Source organism: Mixophyes fleayi, chromosome 7 (assembly GCF_038048845.1).
Source record: "Mixophyes fleayi isolate aMixFle1 chromosome 7, aMixFle1.hap1, whole genome shotgun sequence".
Classification (NCBI taxonomy): domain Eukaryota; kingdom Metazoa; phylum Chordata; class Amphibia; order Anura; family Limnodynastidae; genus Mixophyes; species Mixophyes fleayi.
In genome coordinates, this window is record NC_134408.1 from 110,984,830 (window position 1) to 110,999,362 (window position 14,533).

The window sequence follows — 14,533 nt, forward strand, 5'->3', positions numbered from 1 at the left end:
ATTGTGCCACAATCGTGGAATTTTGGAAGGATGTGTTAGTAGGCAACTAAACAAGTTTGAGCACAGAGGAATAAACCAATCACAAATGATTGAAAAGGATTCATGTATTTTTATAGCACAGGACTGGCAGCTTTTTCCCTGCATTGCTTTAGGGATGACCCACTGTGTCATAAGTTATCACATCCAGATTTTCCTAAATATCGGTACAACCAAATTCCAGAAGTTCTAAATCCCGCCTATTTCTGTGTTGGCCCCACCTTCAGTTGACTTGGTCCCACCCATATGAGGCCAATTTAAGATTTTTTTTGAGGGACACTTTCCAGGGCCAGAAGTTCCCAATCTGCCCCTGTGTACACATGAATCAGCAGATTGATTGCAACTTCAGACGTATGTAAAATCTTTAGTGATAACAAATTGATACCAAAAGTGTTTGGATATTAGAGTTGGGTACATTTTTCAGAGTACCACAACCCTGGCAAGCAGGATCCCTACAAAGAAAATCCGATTTGAAAAAAAACGACCTGAATATAAACAAACTTACCTAAAAAGCGAAGCTGCAAATTTCCGATGGCTCGAGAATGCAGACAGCAAATAATTCCGAAGACACAGCTATCCGGCAGTTTACTTGTCTGTTACTTGACAGTGCGACCTAGATAAATGTTAAGGAAACACTTAAACATAAAAGATCTGTGAAAATCCCTGACAGTCATATAAACAGCTAACAACTCCATATCCGTAGTCTTTAAGAGCCTTATATATGTGTGTTCACAATTCTTTTTTAATTGTCAAATGGTTTTGTATGCATGAATATTATAGATTTTATATGCATGCTTTGAAATAACCTATCATTGATATTAGATTGTGTGATAGTTATTAACTATTGAGTGCAAACAAAGCCAATTTTCTCTTATAGCAGAATAGAGACTTGCATGAGACAGGAGCTGTGTGTCTTGCAGGAGGCAGGACTGGAGAGAAGCTCAGCAGGCAGCCAAGTCAGGTGAGAGGCCTGGGAAGACAGCTCTGTGAATAGGGAGGAGAAGACGAGTGAGGGTCTGGTGAGGCCAATGTTTGATCAGCAGAGTATCTCACCGGTTTAGTTCCATTCTGATCCTTATGTACATTGGTTTCCCTTGGTTACTGCTATCTGCTGTACAGCCTGGCATTCCTCTATCCTCGGACGCCATTTTGCCAAGTATTCTGCACATGCGCAACCACGGGAACCTTAAAACCTCTGCTCCGTAGTGACTGGATGATCACCAGCCAGTTCCCTTAATAAGGGTCCTCCTCCTTTCCATGATTGTCAGATCATGAGGTTTCCCTACCTGATAGGAAGCATCACCTCTGACTCCTATTTGTGGTTATACTTACCTTTGTTCCTGACTTTGTGAGTTAGGCTGTTCATTCAACTGCTGCAGCTTCACTCGTCATCGGCCCTGTTCCAGAGTTATAACACCTGTGTGGATCTCAGTGGTTCTGCTCTCTGCAGTTAATCGCTTCACAGCATTACCTGTTCAGCTTATTCCACAGTCAAGACCTGTGGCCACACTGCAGTGCATTGCTCATAATCTGTCCTGTTCCAGAGTTATAACACCTGTGCGGATCTCAGCACTTCTGTTCTCTGTAGCTAATCACTTCACAGTTACACCTGTTCAGCCTAATCCGCTGCTAAGACCTGTGACCATAGTGCTTCGCTCAGCATCCGTCCTGTTCCTGAATTACTACACTAGTATATACCTCAGTCCTTCTGAGTCCTGCAGCTCATCGCTTCACAGGATCATCGTTCAGCTCATTCTACTGTCAAGACCTGTGACTATACTGCATTGCTCTGCATCTGTCTTGTTCCTGAATTACTACACTAGCGTATATCTCAGTCCTTCCGAGTCCTGCAGCTCATCGATTCACAGCATCATCGTTCGGCTTATTCTGCTGTTAAGACCTGTGAGTATACTGCATCGCTCAGCATCTGTCCTGTTCCTGAATTACTACACTTGTGTATATCTCAGTCCTTCTGAGTCCTGCAGCTCATTGCTTTGCAGTACTACCTGCTCAGCCTATTCCGCTATCAAAACTCGTGGCTATACCGCTGATCATCACACAGAATACGTCCAGTTCCTGAATTTCCATATACCTGGGGCTACATTCCATTCTGCCTTAAAGCTACTTGGTGGTTCTCTAAATTATCTGCTTTGCGCCCCCTATAGGCCCGCGACATGCGGTTGAGAGCAGCTAAGACCATATTCCCTTGCGGGTATCCAACGTGAATACCTCTCTTCCATTAGACTCCGCACCTCTCTGGGGGTAAGCTGTCACTCAAGCAGAGATCAATGCCATTCCCACTATCCGGCTTCCATGACACAAAGACTACACAAAAGAAGCTGCAGGAGAAAGACTGTTTGATATAGGGACTGACTAGAGAGGGTTCAAGAAGTGAGTTAGTTTCCTGTGTAGGGACTAGGAGTTTGTAATTTTTTGGTTCTTTATGCTGTGAATTAAAGCACTTTTATATTTAAAGTTTAAGTGTTATATTGGCTGGAGACAATTAATTGCCACCCAAACACACAGCAATGACTGAAACGTTGCTACAGGATTAATTACCTGGCCCAACCGGTCACAGTATGAAACTAAATATATATGGCATACAAAAAGTGATATTCAAATGTATAGTCCTGCACATGACTGACTGAGTCTTCCAGTCTTGGGTTCATCATGTCCCATAATCCTAGACAAGGTGCGGACTGTGTCTCTAGCGCTTCGTTTGGTACTGCAGCCCTAGGTATGTATTAAGAGTTCCACTGACAACTCTTCCCATATACAGACAATACAAATAGTTTAATACATACACACGGGCGCTTCCCTAGTTGCACTTCAAATCACGTCACTGGCGGTATTAACATGAACTTCAGCATCTATTCTATATACTGAAACAGAAAAGAGGTTTTCATAGTGTAATACTGTATAACAAATGTGTCGGTAGTCCAAAAGTGAGTGAGGACATATATTTCAGTCTGCGGGTCACCACCAATCACCTGTGCTCCCCCTTCAACTTCACACCCCAATGGGTTTATGCTCACAAGATGCAGATGAATTCAAAGCCCCAACTATCATCGAATACTCTTTCTGAGCCTTCCTTAATTCTCTGGATTCTCAGCGTGTCCCTGTCGTACGCCCGTCTGGGAGACCCTTCACATGTGCTGCAAATTACACTTATTCCCTCGGGTACTCACAGCTTCATCTGATACACGGTACCGTCGGATCCGTACTTTAAAACCAGGTTTTCAATTAAAATCGAGCAAACTTGGTTGTCTTTGTCTGAAAAGATGCGTACGGTACGCTACAGCGTAAAAGGGCACGCTAGGGCGTACGCAGCTGCAACACGTGGCAGCAACAGTATTTAGCATTTTACATACATTCGCACAAACACGCATACTTGTAAAATAGTACACATTAATGGTAGTTGCAACACATAGTCATTTATGTCGAAATATAGTAGTATTTATGTTTTATATTATAAGTTATATGCACATTAGTGAAATATATGGAACAGGTTGAAGGAATCAGATCATGTGTGGTATTATAATAAACCTCTTAACATTTTCTACTGTTCGGTTCACTCTGCGAAGGAATCGCAGAGTGCATACACAAGTTATGAATGATAGGGAATTATGAACTACTTAAGACTAAGGAATCTTGGCGGGAAGAGCAGAGCATACCCCCTGGAGAGATGACCCCCTCCTTTGGATTCTTTAGGATGAACTAGCCAATGATTGACAACCCCTTGGAATTTCCTGAAACCTGGACCAGTAGAAGCAAGCTATACCATCTTCATTGTTTTACTGTATTCCTGTGTGCATATAAGCAGCAGCTTCTCATCTAGTGTTCAGACATCTTGTCCCCAGACTTCAAGATTGAATGACTGTACACTGGATCCAGAGCGCCTGCGATAAGTAACGGCTGTACTTATTATAATTTTCGCTTGAATATTGACTGCTACTTTCTGAGAATAAATCTTTGTGCGTTGGAAACACAACTCGAGATTCGACAATCGTTATTGGTTAGCGACAATACGCACTTAACACAATGGACCTCCTCTTCTACCCACTGCCTTGGTCACTCCCTTGACCTTGTCTTCTCCCACCGTTGCAGTCTGTCTGACTTCTCTATCTCCCCCTTTCCACTCTCGGACCACCATCTCCTCTCATTCTCTCTCTCCTCTACTCCTGCACCCCTCCCCCCACCCAAATCTACCCGGTCCAGGCGCAATCTCGACACCCTTTATCCTGCTATTCTATCCTCTTCTCTCGAAACTCTCCTCTCTCCCCTTTCCACCCTGTCCTGCCCCAATCAGGCGCCCTCCCTCTATAACCAAACCCTCTCCTCCGCCCTTGATGCGGTCGCCCCTGCCCAGCCCATCCACCTTCGCTGCTCCAATCCCCAACCCTGGCACTCCAAACTTACCCGCTTCCTCCAAAAATGCTCTCGTACTGCCGAACGCCACTGGAGAAAATCTCGCTCCCTGGCTGATTTCCTCCACTTCAAGTTTATCCTCTCCTCCTACAGCTCTGCCCTCTCGCTCGCTAAGCAATCCTTCTTTAAATCCCTCATCTCCTCCCAGTCCTCCAACCCCCGCCGCCTCTTCGCCACCTTTAACACTCTCCTGTCTCCCCCCCCTTCCCCCCTCCCTTCCTCCCTCTCTGCCACTGACTTCGCCTCCTTTTTCTCCTCTAAAATCGCGGCCATCAGACTTGAAATCTCCTCCTCCATCCACTCTTCCGCCACCCCCCCTCTCGCACTTCCTCCCCCCTCCACTCTCCCCCCCTCTCCTCCCAGCCACCAACTCCTTCACTCCTTCCGCCCCACCTCGGGCGAGGAAGTCCACTCTCTCATTTCTTCTTCCCCCCCTTCTACCTGCCCCCAGGACCCCATCCCTTCTCAACTTCTTCGCTCCCTTTCCGCCTCCACCTGCTCCCACCTCGCTCACCTCTTTAATCTGTCCCTCTCCACCGGCATCTTCCCCTCCGCCTTTAAACATGCTCTCGTCTCACCCATTCTCAAGAAACCCAACCTTGACCCAACCTCACTCTCTAATTACCGCCCCATTTTCCTTCTCCCCTTTGCCTACAAAATACTCGAGAGACTTGTCTGCAACCGTCTCTCCACCTACCTCTCTGAACACTCCCTCCTTGACCGTCTCCAATCAGGCTTCCGCCCCCTCCATTCCACTGAAACTGCCCTGGCTCAAGTTACGAACGATCTCCTCTCGGCTAAAGCCATGGGCCACTACTCCCTCCTGATTCTCCTCAACCTCTCAGCGGCCTTTGACACCGTTGACCACCCCCTCCTGCTTCACACCCTCCAGTCCATTGGCCTCTCCGGTACCGTCCTCTCCTGGTTCACCTTCTACCTTGCCGACCGTTCCTTCTCTGTTTCCACCTCTGAGTCTCTCTCCCCCTCTTCCTCCCTTCCAGTCGGGGTCGTTCAGGGCTCTGTCCTTGGACCCTTACTATTCTCACTATACACCTCTTCTCTGGGTGCACTCATCAGCTCCTTCGGCCTCAAGTACCATCTTTATGCTGATGACACTCAACTCTACCTTTCCTCTCCTGATCTCTCCCCCTCCCTTCTCTCCAGGGTACCCGCATGCCTCTCTGCCATCTCCTCCTAGATGTACTCTAGATTTCTTAAACTCAATCTTGCTAAAACTGAACTAATAGTCTTTCCTCCCTCTCGTACCTCCTTCCTCTCTGACCTCTCTATCACTGTTGACAACTCCTCTATCTCCCCTGTTCACCAACTCCGCTGCCTAGGTGTCATCCTCGACTCCTCTCTCTCCTTTGCCCCTCACACTCACTCTCTCGCCAAATCCTGCCGTTTCCAGCTTTGCAACATTGCCCGCATTCGGCCCTTCCTCTCCCAGGATGCCACCAAATCTCTCGTCCTTTCTCTAATTATCTCCCGGTTGGACTACTGCAACCTTCTCCTTATCGGCCTCCCCCTCTCTCATCTCGCTCCCCTTAGATCTGTACTTAACGCCGCTGCTAGGCTTATTTTCCTCTCTCGCCGTTCCACCTCTGTCTCCCCACTATACCAAGCCCTTCCCTGGCTCCCCTTCCCCTACAGAATCCTTTTCAAGCTCCTCACTCTGACTTACAAGGCCCTCGCCAACTCCACTGCTCCCTACATCTCTAACCTTATCTCTATTCACAATCCCACCCGCCCACTGCGATTGTCCAACGATCGTCGCCTCTTTTCCCCTCTGATTACCTTCTCTCACGCACGTATCTAAGATTTCTCCCGCGCCGCTCCCCTCCATTGGAACAAGCTCCCCCGCTCCATCAGAACTTCCCCTAATCTGTCCTCTTTCAAACGAACATTAAAAACCCACCTTTTCCTTAAAGGCTTCCAGTCTCATGCCTAAACTCCCACCAGTTGGCTACCTCTCTTTCTCATCCCTTCTTCCCTTCTCCCCCTTCCTCGACTCCGTCTCCATTTCTCCCGTCTCTCCGTCTCATCCATGTGTCTGTCTGTCTTCCCCTCCCTTTAGATTGTTCGCTCCTTTGAGCAGGGCTCTCCTACCTCCTGTTTCCATCACTTTTAACTGCGCTCTACAGCTACTCAGCTCACCTCCTTTCGGTCCCTCTGCCCTCTGTCTCCTCTCGATTCTCTCCGCTCCCCTCAGTGTCTCTCAACCTGTCATCCATGCCCATCCTCTTGGGCCATAGTTACCTGCCTGTACTCACTTTTCCCCTCCCTCCCTCTCTTTCATGCTGTGCCTGAGCCCCCAGAGTTATAGTGCTTACTGTTACTTGTACTGTGCTGTTTCACCTTGTACTGTGCCATTGTTTGTCCTTGTACGGCGCTACGGATACTTTGTGGCGCCCTATAAATAAAAATTAATAATAATAATAATAATAATTTGCATAAATTTAATGAAATTATCAATAAAAGCCTTTGACACTTATGAAATTCTTGTAATTTTACTTCAGTATACCATAGCAACATCTGACAAAAAGGTCTAAAAACACTGAAGCAGCAAACTTTGTGAAAAGCAATATTTGTGTAATTCGCAAAACTTTTGGCCATGACTGTATACTGGAGAATATAGCACCGTGTAAAATTGTATAGATACATACATACTGTGACTGAATCACTGATAAATAACTTATTGTATAAATTGATTTAAAGAAAATAGCGCAGGGCGCTTATGTATATAATTGCAAATGATCTTATGTTTGATATTGTATTGAACTTTTTTAGTAGGAAATGTATTGGCCAGGAAAGGGATTTACTTTTGTTTGTAACCTTGCTAGAGGAAATGTATTCATGTATTATGAGCGTCTAGTTGCTGCCCAATAACGATTGTCCACTTTCCATATATGTGGTTCCAAAGCACAATTCGATTTATTAGCAAAAAGTAGCAGAGCAACAAGAGAGAATAAAATAAGTACAGCCGTTACTTATCGCAGGCACCCTGGATCCAGTGTACAGTCATTCAGGTCTGAAGGCTGTGGTCAAGTAGACTGGCTACTGGGTCCAGAGCCCCTGCTTATATACAGTCAGTGAATACAGTAATTCAAGACAGATGATGTTGCTTGCTTTCATAGGTCCAGGCTTCAGGAGGGTCCAGTGTAATGCTGGTCATTGGCCAGTTCAAACGAAAATATCCAAAGGTGGGGGTCAGCTCTCCAGGAGATGCATTCCAACTTTCCCGCCAAGAATCCAGTTTAAACTAGTCTATTTACATTACACAGACAATATCATTCTAAACATTTATTCCCTATCATTGATAACTAGAGAACTCAATGTGCGATCCCTTCGGTGAATGAACTGGACAACTGCGAATAAATAGGGGATTAGAATGATACTAAACATGACATGTTTCCTGCAACCTGAACCTGTGATTTCACTAACATGTATATAGCTTATAATATTAACCATAAACATTGCTACATTTTGACATAAATATCTATGTGTTGCAACTACCTTTAATATGAGCTACTTACAAATGTGTATGTTCGTGTGAATGCGTGTAAATGTGTAAAACCTGTTGTTGCCACGTGTTGCGGCTGAATACCCTTCTCCACGCCGTAGCGTGCTATACGCATAATTTTCAGACAAAGACAATCAAGTTGTTAGATATTAATTGAAATTACTTTATCCAATTAGCTGACTTTGGAACATGTCTGAGGTATATGTTTGATTTCTGATAAGCATTTGTAAGTCTGCTGTGTAGTCTAGAGGATGTCCTCATTAAGGCTAATTAAGTCTATTCAATGTGAGTGACCAACACTTAAACGCACAACAGGGGGCCGTTACCTGAATGCAGGTCGTGTTAGACAGACAGGATGTCACGGTCTCAAGCGATAGCAGGTCTTTACGATGCGAATCCTAGGATCTGTACAGTTTAGCGCTACTCCAACAGGGCGCAGAGTCTAACGAGCAGACGGTGTTCACCAGGAACTGCCGCAAAGCAGTATGGTCTTAGCTGCATCTCTCCTCGCAGGTCGCGGCCCCTGCCAGAGTACTGATCAAGACCCTCTTGGAAAGTCAGCAGACAAAGGGACAGTTGAATACTGGAACAGCTGAAGGAACGTCAGCTCCGTAGACCGAGGATGGATGTGTAGGTATTAGTTGGCACGTGAGCTCAGGAGACAAGCAGGTAGGGTAGCAGGTACGTAGTTGGAGCGTCAGCTCTGTAGACAAGTGAAGTAGCAGGTACTTTATTGGAGTGTCAGCTTTGCAAACAAGTAAAGTAGCAGGTACTTGATTGGAGTGTCAGCTTTGCAGACAAGTAGAGTAGCCGGTACCTGATTGGAGTGTCGGCTTTGCAGACAAGTAACGTAGCAGGTACTTGATTGGAGTGTGAGCTTGCAGACAAGTAGAGTAGCCGGTACCTGATTGGAGTGTCAGGTTTGCAGACAAGGAACGTAGCAGGTACTTGATTGGAGTGTCAGCTAGCAGACAAGAAAACAGAATACAGAGCAGCCACGTCTTAGGCACCAAAAGGCAACTGAGGAACAGGCACTGAGTGAATAGAGGAAGTGCCTTTTGTATTTGGAGCCTAAATTGCCTGGCCAATGAGGAGACAGCCATAGGTTTTATAAATCGCGGGTCTGCGTATCTCCCAAGTGGAGTGCCGGAGCGAGGTAAGTTTGCCAGGGGTCGTGTGGGCTGCCCGATACCACGGCGAGTGACACAGGAACTCTAAACAATGGAGACAGCACAGCTGAAGAAATTAGGGTGATGTGGAAGTTAAATAGTGTTAGATGCAAAACTAGATTACATCCTAAGATCTGATGGAAATCTGAGGAAATCAAGTTGATATGGAAGTTAAATTGTTAGATGCAAAATTTGATTACATCCTGAGATCTGAGGGAATATTGTAGACGGGTTGGAGCCAGCTAGGTCCAAGGGGCCAGCTTACCCCCTGCCAGGAGTTATGTCAAAACTGTATAAAAGGTGAGCTGTTAGAGCATGTAATGTATTATTCTGATGTTTCATCTGAACTGACCACTGATATCTTTAATCAGTGGAACTGTCCTTCTCAGGACACTTGAGCGAAATAAACAGCACTCTTTTCTTCAAGACCCTGCTTAACAACTTCTTCAATATTGTTGTAATCCTGTGACCTACAGATTAGACCCTAAATCTAATCCGCCCTCTGGCTGTTTCTGATGTTTGGACCCAGCTCTCCAGTACCACTGCTGTGCCGCTACTTAGCAGCTCTGGCTAGTGTGATAGGCCAGGGGGAATCCCTGGACAACACCCTGATCCATAGTAAGTAGTCAGGGGTATCAGCCCAAGTGTACCAGCATGGGAGTACACTAGCAGCACAGTAAACCAGAAGGAACATGGTTTTGGGTGCCATAAAGGAGTCCAGTGGTGACAGCAGGCTCCTCCTACTGCGGCAGGAGGGGCGAATTCGGGATAACAAAAGGGGGCGGTGGCAAAGTAAGCCCAGCCGGTTCCCAGCAACAACAGACAGGGTGGCATAGGCGGTCCATCCTTTCACACATACAATACACAACTTAGTTACAATGGATAAAACTGCATATTATATGAAAGTAATGACGTTATACACCAAGGGGCTCATTTAGAGTTGGACGCATTTGTGCCCTAAACATATCAGCAAAATACACATGCATGAAAAGAGCATTTACATGCATATGCAATAGGGTAAACACACCAGGAGGGGTCAAACAAATCACTGATGATCTAGGTAGACTAGAGGAATGGTCAAGAGTGTGGCAACTACAGTTTAATGCCAAAAAAACCAAAAGGCTAAATATAGTATTAAAGGCACTACTACTGAGAGGAAAGGGATTTGGGAGTCACTATTTCAGGTGACTTACAGGCAGGTAAGCAATGTAACAAAGCAATTAGAAAGGCAAGCCAAATGCTTGGTTGCACAACGCTTCTTTAAACTCAATATTTCCAAGACCGAGCTTATAGTCTTCCCCCCTGCCAGGATTCTCCCACCTCCACCCCTGTCTATTTCTGTTAATAACTCTACCCTCGTTTCTGTCCCCCAAGGCCGATGCCTTGGGGTCATCCTTGATTCCTCCCTCTCATTTAAGCCTCACATTCTGTCCCTCTCAAAATCCTGTTACTTCCACTTTTGGAATATATCTAAGATACGTCCCTTTCTCACCACGGAAGCCACAAAAACCCTTGTTCACTCGCTTATTATCTCTCGCCTTGACTACTGTAACCTTCTTCTCTCTGGCCTACCTGATTCTCGCCTTGATCCTCTTAAGTCTATCCTCAATGCTGCTGCCCGCCTCATTTTTCTTTCCCGCCGCTCTATCTCTGCAGTCTCCCTCCAACAGTCACTACATTGGCTCCCCATACCCTACAGAATTAAATTTAAACTCCTCACCGTCACCTTTAAAGCTTAGTCAATCTTCCCCTCCCTACATCTCCAATCTCATCTCTACCTACACTCCTACCCGCCCCCTCCGCTCTGCCTCTGACCGCCGCCTCACTACTTCACTGATCACTTCCTCTCACTCTCATCTTCAGGACTTTGCCCGGGCTGCTCCCCTGCTGTGGAACGATCTTCCACGTTCCATCAGGTTAGCATCTACTCTCAAAGGCTTCAAGCGTGCCCTTAAGACTCATTTCTTTATTCAAGTCTATCAGTCCTCCTAACTTTCTTGTCCTGGCTCTCTCCCCTAGTTAGTACCACCCTTTATGTGTCTCCCCCTTCCCTTTAGGTTGTTAGCTCTCATGAGCAGGGCCCTCTTTCCTTGTGTGCTCCTTCTACTGTTCCTTCACCCTCTGTACCTCTTGGCCGGCCTCGCTAGCCCTCTTTTCCCTGTTTTATTAAGCTTCGGCCTTCTTGCTGATTTCTACCATCCCTTTCACTATCTGTCAGATATAATCTGATTTGCTTTACCCTGTCACCTGTGTTTGTATATTTTTGTGTATCATGTTGTGTCTTGGTTCTGTTTTCTGTATATGTAATGTACGGCGCTGGGGTCCCTTTGTGGCGCCTTATAAGTCAAAGATAATAATAATAATAATAATAATAATAATAATAATAATAATAATAATAATAATGCCACTGTATAGGTCATTGGTACGGTCTTATCTAGAATACTGTATTCAGTTCTGGAGGCCATAACTCCTGAAGGATATAAATACCCTAGAGACTGTACAAAGAAGGGCAACTAAATTGGTACATTTTTTTCAAGAAAGACTGCGTTGTGGACAGTAGCTAGAAACGATGACTGCTAAGTAATGGAGTAACCCCCACATATAATCAAATTAATGGATTGGTTCTTTATAATAAAAACAAACATTTATTTCCATATGTTTAAAAATGTATATAAAAAAATATGTATAGTTTGGAGCAGAGAAGGGAAAGTGGGAACATGATAGAAACTTTCAAATATATCAAGGGTTTTACAAGTCACAGGAGGGAAACATTCTTCAAAGGACGAGAAGTACTAGTACACGAGGACATGCACTGAAACTGGAGGGAAGTAGGTTTGAGGAAAAACTACTTCACAGAAACTTGTGTATCAGCACTTATGTTGCATTCTATGTACACGTAAAACGCAGCATAAAAGGGAAGAGCTCCCTCAGAGCAATGTTGTGGGAGGAGGTGGACAGGGCATGGGGCCCCTTCAAAGTGCTGCTATAGGGCCCCTTAATTCCTAGTTATCCCCCTGTACATAATAACAATTTACCAAATGTCTTAAAGACCATGGGGTATATTTACTAAACTGCTTGTTTCAAAAAGTGTAGATGTTGCCTATAGCAACCTATCAGATTCTAGCTATCATTTTGTAGAATGTACTAAATAAATGATAACCAGAATCTGATTGGTTGCTATAGGCAATAGCCTAAACCTACAGTTTAGTAAATATAGCCCCCTGAGTGCTGCTTGTTGTGTGCATGGACATCCTGTTTGATATATAGGGGCATATTTAAAAAGGATCGCAAAACATGTAAAATAGTTTTCAATCCTTATCGCATTGATAAGGATTGAACTATTTTTTATATTCATCAAAAAACCTACATAGGAACAGCAGTTCCGATAAACTGCTGTTCCTGTGGATAAAAAAATAGACTTACCACGGCGTCTTCAGAATGCAATCCTGGCATCTTCGTTTTGTCCTTTCACTTTCTGTGCACATGAGCTGATCGAAGCTAACCGACATGCGTACAGAGAACAGTAGTCAGTGAGACGGGACAAATACAACAGAGCAGTTCGGACGTGGCAGGGAGGGATCACGTGATCCCTACACACATGCACTGTCCAGCTCTGCTCTTCGGAGCAAAGCTGGACAGAATGAAAATCAATGAAAAGATTCAAACACGAAAATGTATGTCAGCTTCAGCTGGTGTACATTAACATAACAAGTTTCTGAAAATTTGTCTTTTTCGGAAATTGTTGAAATGTGTTAGGTAGCAGTCCCCATACTCTTTTATGGGGACTGCACAGAAAAACTAAATGAAATGCAAAGCAGCAGATATCCACGATATATGCTGCAATGCAACTCTCATAAATATGAAGTATACTTATATTGGCGGTGGACTCACGTTAAAGGTATTTTTGGCCCCTTATTGTTAGGAACCCCTCCAGCCGGCACAACACAACCCGGAATCTACTCTGCCAATCAGGTGTTCACTGGAGCCCCTGATGGTGGGGACAGACTGGGCCGCAGACTGACAGAGGGTCGTGAAGTGTGTACCGGCTGGGGAGAACCCAGGCAAGCAGAGTGAGGTCCACGCAGAGGTCAAGGGCCGGCAGCAGACAACAGTATCGGTAAACAAGCTGAGGTCAGGGGTCACAGGCAGATAGCAGAAACGGTAAACAGGCTGAAGATCAGGGTCACAGGAAACACAAGCGAAGTCCAATTCAAAGCCAAGGGTCATACACGGGAAATCAGTAGCAGTATCAGGATACAGGAACAGGAACAAGCAGGTCAGCAGGTCAGCAGACTGGAGCACAAAAGCTATAACCGGTAATGAGGTAGCAGACCTCATTGCCTTAAGTAGTAGGCCCAGCCAATCAGAGCCTGTCTCTGATAATCCTCAGCCCCCTTGCACCTAGATTAATTAGCCCACAGGTGTTGTAATATGTTGAGCGCATGCACCCGGCTTCTCACCGCCGGGACGCAGCGCTGAAGCGTCCATCCGGGAGCCACGATATCCGCAAAACTGCCAATAAACCTCCTGTAGTAATTGGCGAATCCCAGGAATCTCTGCACCGCTTTGAGGTTATTCGGTTGTACCCAGTCTAGGATTGCTTGGACCTTGGTTGGGTCCATAGAGAATCCTTCCGAGGGAATAATATAACCAAGAAAGGATACCTTCTGAACCTCAAACTCACATTTTTCGAGTTTAGCATAGAGGTGATGTTTTCTCAACTTTTGTAACACTTGTCTGACATGACCCTGGTGTACTGACAACGAGTCCGAATATATGAGGATGTCGTCCAAGTAAACCACAACGAAATGTCCCAGAAACTCACGTAGTACTTCGTTAATTAGATCCTGAAACACTGCAGGGGCGTTACTCAGACCAAACGGCATGACCAAATATTCATAGTGGCCGGAGAGCGTATTGAATGCCGTCTTCCACTCATCACCTGCTCTAATACGTATGAGGTTATATGCACCCCGGAGATCAATTTTGGTGAAGACTGTTGCACCTCTTAGTTGATCGAACAATACAGAGATGAGAGGAAGTGGATAGGTGTTTTTAACTGTGATGAGTTTCAATCCTCTGTAGTCAATACAGGGTCTTAGCCCTCCGTCTTTTTTAGATACAAAAAAACAACCAGCTCCTACTGGACATTTGGACGGCCTGATGAAGCCCTTTTCCAAATTCTCCTCAATATACTCCTGCATGGACTTGGTCTCGGGAGCTGAGAGGGAATACAGGCGTCCCTTAGGCAACTTGGAACCAGGTATGAGCTCAATAGCGCAGTCGAAGTCACGGTGAGGTGGTAGGGTATCCGCCGCTCTCTTAGAAAACACGTCCCAGAAGTCGTGGTATTGTGAGGGAAGTTGCTCCGGAATAG